Genomic DNA, 7500 nt, shown 5'->3' with positions numbered 1-7500 from the left:
ACTCCCAAATGCCTGTATGAATCAGCATCATTTCTTTTTCCACTGACCTTCCATAGTAACTTAATAATTCTTGCCATACTACTTTCGTTTACCCTAATGACCTCATCCTTGCTCACATTTACTCATAGCTTTCTTATCTTCCAAATACTCTTTGAGGTTTTGAATAGGTTCTCATGTTTCAATTTATTGTCCCCTATCAGTATTAAACTATATGCAGACAACAACCATTGCAGTCTATTCATGGTTATTTCTTACTATCCTACAAATTGGGACCAACATATAAATTCCTTTTTTCACATTACTCTATCTTTAAAAATATGAAGCAGTCAAGGAAACCTAATGACCATTGTTTCAACCCCACTTCAACACCAAAGAAGACACTTCAATCTATATATTTGGATATGTTTTACGTCAAGATAACAGATATGAATCACTGTCAAACAATTTATCTTTTATACCGTCCATCTTGAACACGTTCCTCATGTCTATTGTAATCTTTTTCAGGTACCATGTATGTCAGACTTCTAATTGATTTCCAAATCAAATTCAGCATACCATTTTGATTTGCCTTTTGTAGTGTTTGACTGTAGTTTGTTTCAAGGGGACTTGCACTGGTTATCATTTGTCCTAAATACTTCAAAGACTCGACCTCATTGATCCCCTCTTCTTCCAGTGTTATTTCATACCTTTGGGTTACATGGTCCTCATTATTTCTGTTTTTCTTAAATTTATGTTGAATACCATCTATCTATGATGCATTCCATTAAGTAAGTGTTGTAAATTCTTTGGTAATTTGCTGATTGAAATGGCATCATCTGCATATTTAAAGTTACGGCTTTCTGTCGTCACTCCAGTCTAAACTTCACTCATCTCCAGCCACCTCTTTATTGTAAAGTCAGTGTGCAGGATGGAGAGTAAAATTGCCTGACGGTTTTCCTGAAGTATTACTATTTCACTAAGCGAGACTCGGTTAACATTAACTTTGCATATGATTCCTTTATGGATAGTTTTCATTAGTTCTACATATTTGACAGGTATGGTATTATGACAAGACTTATTAAGTTATTGCACTCTGGATGCTGGCAATCGACATTAGCTTTGTGTCTGGTTCCTTCATTGATAGTTTCCGTTATGTAGTTTTACATATGTAACGAAAATACCATTATCACAAGTTCTCTCAAATTTTGCTCTCTAGACGCTGTCACATGCTAATAACCAATAAAAGCCTTCAGAAGTACCAATTGACTTCGATATACTGCTGAATAGTATTTCTCAAGGCAAATATTTGATCTGTGCAACTCTTGCTGTTCCCAAAACCAGTTTGTTTATTTTCAAGCATTTTATTAATTTCTTTCCCCAACCTATTGAGGATGACATACTGACTCGCAATCATCGTGGCTAGCAGAATCCAAATCAGTGTCTGTGCAGTTGCTACATTCCGTCAAGCCGCCTTTTTTGCTGTGTTGGCTGCTGTGACTCTCAGTTAACAATCGAAAAGCTTTGCTTCCCCATTCCATATTCTTCAAAACAGGCTAGTTATTACAGAAGTATGGTTTCATTTTCATCTATAATCGTCTCTGCTGTGGTTTTGCCATAGCCTGGTGCTTTCCATCTCAAGTTTCTTGACAGCTGATTTCACTACAAAACACAAAAATTTATTCATATGTCCAATAAAGTTTTTTTTCCAGCTCTTTATACAATATATCAGTCAGGATATTCCCTGTATGTCGTTTTCATGACCTTCTGATGTTATTATACATTCATCCCTTCCGTGCACTGGTATTTTTTTTTCACCAAAGAATATTTATTGGCAGTTCTGTGGGCTACCTGAAGACCATTGCCACTCCCTGAATACGTGGCTTTGTCTGATAGTTTTGCCAAATATTCTCTCTTATCTTTAATTGTTTACGGTCTTTTTCTAGGTTACAGTATCTAGGACGTTCTACTATGCTTCTTTTCAAATCCTCCGTAAAATTTTACGGCAATCACCTTTTGCTTTTGTCTGTTTTCTTGATTGTGTCCCATTTCTCATCCGGTATCCAACTTATTTATTTTGTAAACCCATATCTTGACAATGCTTTTCTAGTAAACTGGTACACACCTGATATTAATCCAATTCTCATGATTGTCTGCAGATGCTCAGTATGCTCTCTAAATCTGCGGACGTTTTCAATATGCAGTTGCAAAAGTCTCTTGTGTTCTTGACCTCAGTCTCCTAAATTCGTAATTGTATAGCGACTAGATATTCTTCCTGAAGGTCTTGCTTACCTTCTTCTCGGTATTTATGTTACTTACCCTGTTTTTCTCTCTTATTTTCTGACACTATTTTTTTCCCTTATTTTGTGACTATATGCTTATCCTCTTGAGATTTATCTTTAATGAACTAATAACAAATTTACTAGGGGTTTGATTGGTACATTGTCGTAAATAAATACAACTTAATATTAGCTCCTGTTATAAATTTACTCCACTAAATATATTAATATTTTTCATGAAATCATCTTCATATAATTGCTTGCCTGTTGTATTCCATCATCACGCATTCCTTTACTCACCAGCATTACTTGCTAGACCCTCCACCATACCCATGAATTATACATATTATTCATCTAGACCTCCAGGTTTTCATCCCATTTCTCCTTGAAGCTCTTCACATTTTCATTTCAAAGGAATTTGTCTTAGACACAGTTGCAGCTCCCTTTTCACCTCGTCCTTCCAGTCTCAACTGTTTTAAGTGTGGCCTCAACCAGCTATATTCACCATCACATAAACCTGTACTTGTATGTAATCTAGCAAACTCCCCTTCACCATTTTCCTTTTAACAAATATATTGTTAAGATTCATTATTGGAAACCATAAATTTCCAAAGATCAAGTTCCTTTCCAGTCACATATTCTCAAGAGACTCTACTTTTATTTAATGTGGATCCTCCATATCTTCCATGCCTTCAATCACTTAGCACAATCACCCTTTAACATGTTGCAAACCCAGTGAGGTACAGATTCATACTATCCCAGAAAAGTATTCTTTTAGCCCTCGTTCTATTCTTTTCGTAGACCTTATATACTTGCTGTCACCAGTTTATCTCTTGCCTTACTCAGAATTTGACATTTTTCACATGTCCCCAAGTTCTACCATATTCTGGGAGTGCTACCCTTTTCATACCCATTCTTCTTACCTAAGACATAGTCATATACTTTTCTTGCATACACTGCCCTTTCACTTTCCAATAGTATATCATATATATATAATATATATATATATTATATATACATATATATTATATATACTATATTATATATATATATATATATATATATATGTATATATATATTATATTATTTATAGTATAAATATTATTATATGCTGCTACTTTAATACCGCATATATCTTCTCCTTGACTGTATGAAATGATATATAAAAGAGTTTTGTAACATTTTGAGATTCCTTAGCTAGTTTAGAGTTATAGGATGTCTAAAATGTATGTTCAGATATTGCATAACATAATTTAAAAGAATATATAATGTAGAATGAAAAGAGAGAGAGAGATTAACTTTGTCCGTTCCAAGATAGAAATTGTTTTGGTAACTTGTCATCAGCTCAGATTAAGATCTCGAGGTTTCCGTTATGTTTTGGATACATGTCAATCTTAATCAGTCTTACTTGCTCGAGGAGTCTGTTACAGATGCATACTTCTTTGTCGATAACCACGTGGAGATTTCACGATTTTTCTGTAAAGTTACATCATATTAGAAGCTTCTAGAAAGATTGCACCATCTTTCGCATGCCCAAAACGTTTTGAGCCCGTCAGTCTCTTGAAGTTGCCCATACAAAGAGAGAGCGAAAGTGTTCATTATAGACTTAGAATTCCTGGCGTTTAGATCTCTCTCTCTCTCTCTCTCTCTCTCTCTCTCTCTCTCTCTCTCTCTCTCTCTCTCTCTCTCTCTCTCTCTCTCTCTCTCTCTCTCTCTCACGTCACTTTTGAATTCATATCAACGTAATGTAAATTGGTCACTCATAACTTTTAGATTTCTGACTTCTTAGAATTATTTAGTATTATTTAGTGGTTTTGTGGAATCTGAACAAACATTGTACAAGTGTGTAACGGCACCTTTTTCTTTTTTGAAATATGGTGAATTGTGTGGTGAAATTGTGAAACGAGCTGCAGCAGCAAGGAGATTGGTACCAAGGTAATGTGTGTGATATTTTTATTAGTTGCAACGAATAGTTACAAAGGTTTAGAGAACTGATAGTTACAGTGGTTTAGAGAACTAATAGTTACAATGGTTTAGAGAACTAATAGTTACAATGGTTTGAGTGAAACGATTTGAATTTGTAAACATGCAAATTTTTATGTTTTGTGTTTGTTTCATTTGAAATTATTTTTTTGTCTGTGCATTTGTTCATTTTTTTCTTATTGAAGTGTGTGCTTTTATTTTATATTCTGTGTGATTAGTGTTTTTGCAATTTTGGTATTTTCCACATTTTTTTCTGTTTTCATTTGCATTCACAATTTGATTAACTTAGTAATTTTTAATAATTAATCGTTGCACATTTAATTGAATTTAACACTTGTGAATTAATTTGCATTTACTTAGAATTCTTTTCAAGTTTCATTGTGAATTGATTTCCAAATTTTAATTTTTTTGTAACACTTTTGAATTTTGATTAAATTAATTTTCTTGAATTTTATGATAAATAATTTAGATTTGATTTTAATTAATTGATTCAAGAATTAATTAAACTTTGCTTTGTTTTCAAGTAACAGTAATTTTCCCTGATATTGTGAATTTCACTTATAAATTTTCAGTTTAATAATAAATTTTTGTATTTAAGATTTTTATAAGTGTTTTCTTTTTCACCAGTATAATTATATATGATTATATTTAGCTTAGGTAGAAACATAGAGTGGTAATTGAGCTGTTTTCCTTCAATTTACTTGAAGTGAGTTAGAACCATGGAAGTATTTAGACTTCTGAAATCAGGGAAATACTTAGACTTTTAAAGTTGTTGACGGAGTGATACCCTTTAATTAATTTAATTACACATAAGATTACCTCACACCTGTTTTGATGAACTTAGTCTGATTTTCTGCAATACTGGTAAGTTGTTTAAGGGATCACTGTTGCCTTTAGAGTATTCAGTCGTTTAGTACCTGTGATGAAGGTTCAGGTGTCTGGCTTTTGTGAAGTAATCATTTAATGATTGGTAAGTGTAGTAATCAGATACTTGGCACTTCGTCACAATATATATATATATATAAACATATATTAATATATATATATATATATAAATATATAATATATAATATATATATTATATATATATATATATATATTATATATATATATATATATATATATATATATATATATATATATATATAAATATATATATATATAGAATGATGACTTTAGGGGACTGTTATATCTTCGATTGTGAGAGAGTCTTTTTACAATTGGCTTGTTAACCTCGTGCTCTTCTCCACAGGGCTGTGAATTACTCCAGTCGATTAATCGATTAGGTACCAAATTTACTGTTGATGTTATCACGCATAGAATAGCTTTTGAAATGATGTATTCAATCATATTACCCTTGTCGAATAAATACTACCATCCAGTTTTGATTGAGGTCCTTTTAATAATATATATATATATATATATATATATATATATATATATTATATATATATATATATATATATATATATATATATAATATATATATATCTAATAAAAGGAGCCCATAAAAACACCAAAATGTAGAGAGAAAAGTACTATATTTCAGAGACTGCTGTCTCTCTCTTCAGGTATATGTATGAGAAAAGTTTACAGAAAAGGTGGTATTTATACCAAGAGATTCGTCCACAAGTAAGCCAATTTAGGTCACCCCCGCTGATAATCTTCCTTTAATCTTCTTAAGCGTTGGTTGAATGAACTGCGTACTGCGTCGACGATGTCCGCTGTCCAATTCCCTTTTGAGATGTTCATTACCTGCTTCTCTTTTATTAAGGCCGATTCCATCATTTGACTCTTGTACCGGCAGTTTGCTGCTATAAATTACACGTGACATATTCCAGTTTATTCTATGGTTATGTTCATTTATATGGTTGAAAATAGCCGAGTTCTGTTGTCCATACCTAACTGACCGTTTGTGTTGTATTAATCTCTGGGGAAGTGATTTACCTGTAAAATCCGATGTAAGATTGGTCACAGTCCTGGCATGGGAGTCTTTCATATACCCCAGAAGGTCTTTGGGCGATGTCTTTTGTTGGACGTTAATCAGGGATTTGGCTAAGGTATTTGGGTAGGTAAATGCAAAAGGGTTGGATTTCCCAAGGGTGTGAGTTACTCTCTTAATCGTCTCCAGGTGGGGAATTTTTATTTTATTGTTGGGTGTGTCTCTGGTCTTGTCTTTAGGGGGTCGGTAGAAAATTACGTTTGCTTTTTGAATTGCTTTCTCAATTATTGGTCAGGATACTTTAAAGATGAAAGTTGCTTGCGAATTAGTTCAAATTCTTTTTCCAGGAAATCTGGGGAACAAATTCGTAAGGCTCTTAAGAGCAGGTTGCTAGCTAGACCTATCTTGATAGTATTGTCATGATAGCTAAAGTAGTGAATATATGAAAGTGAGAACGTTGGTTTTCTGTATATGGTAAATTTTGTATTCTGTCGTGTCTCTGATTATTAAAACATCAAGAAAAGGAATTTTGTTGTCTGTTTCCCATTCAACTTTAAATTTGATGCTGGCACTAATGCGTTTAATTTTGAGAGGAATTCATTAAAATTACCCCACTTAGTTATACCCAAATGTTTAGTATGTCATCCACGTATCTCATCCACAGCATGTTTTTGGGTTTTATTGCATTTATTACTGTAGTTTCAAAGTATTCCATGTACATATTGGCTAAAAATAGGACTTAAAGGACTACCCATACTACACCCGAATTTTTGCTTGTAGAATGATTCCCCGAATGAAAATACGTTTATTGATGCACATAATTCAACTAACTTTATTATTTTGTCAAGTGCCAAAGGGAAATGATCTGAATAGGGGGATAATTTTTCCCTTAAAAACTGAAGAACGTCCTGTACTGGTACTTTTGTGAATAGGGAGTCTACATCAAGGCTTAAAAGTTTTATGTTGTGAGGGTGGTATATGCTGCTCTGAATTTGTGACAAAAGTCTTCCGAATGTTTGATGTGACTGGAGAAAAAGTGCCTAAAAAAGGAGAAAGGAGGCCAGCTAACCATTTAGAAATTTTGTAATTGAAAGGTCCGGCGCATGAAACGATGGGTCTGAATGGAAGATTGCCTTTGTGAGTTTTTGGGAAGACCATAAAAGTAGGGTAATTTAGGATTAATTACTTTAAATTTCTCTAATATTCAATACTCTTTTTTGTCTTGGCCAATTAATCTTACTTTCCGAAAAAATTCTGTGGGAACGTTCTGGAGGGGATTTTTCGTCAGTTTTTCGTAAGTATTTGTGTCGCTAAGGAGCT

The sequence above is a fragment of the Macrobrachium nipponense genome, chromosome 9, assembly GCF_015104395.2.
Source record: "Macrobrachium nipponense isolate FS-2020 chromosome 9, ASM1510439v2, whole genome shotgun sequence".
Classification (NCBI taxonomy): Eukaryota; Metazoa; Arthropoda; class Malacostraca; order Decapoda; family Palaemonidae; genus Macrobrachium; species Macrobrachium nipponense.
The sequence above is the reverse complement of the archived record's forward strand: the minus strand, read 5'-3'. Positions refer to the sequence as shown.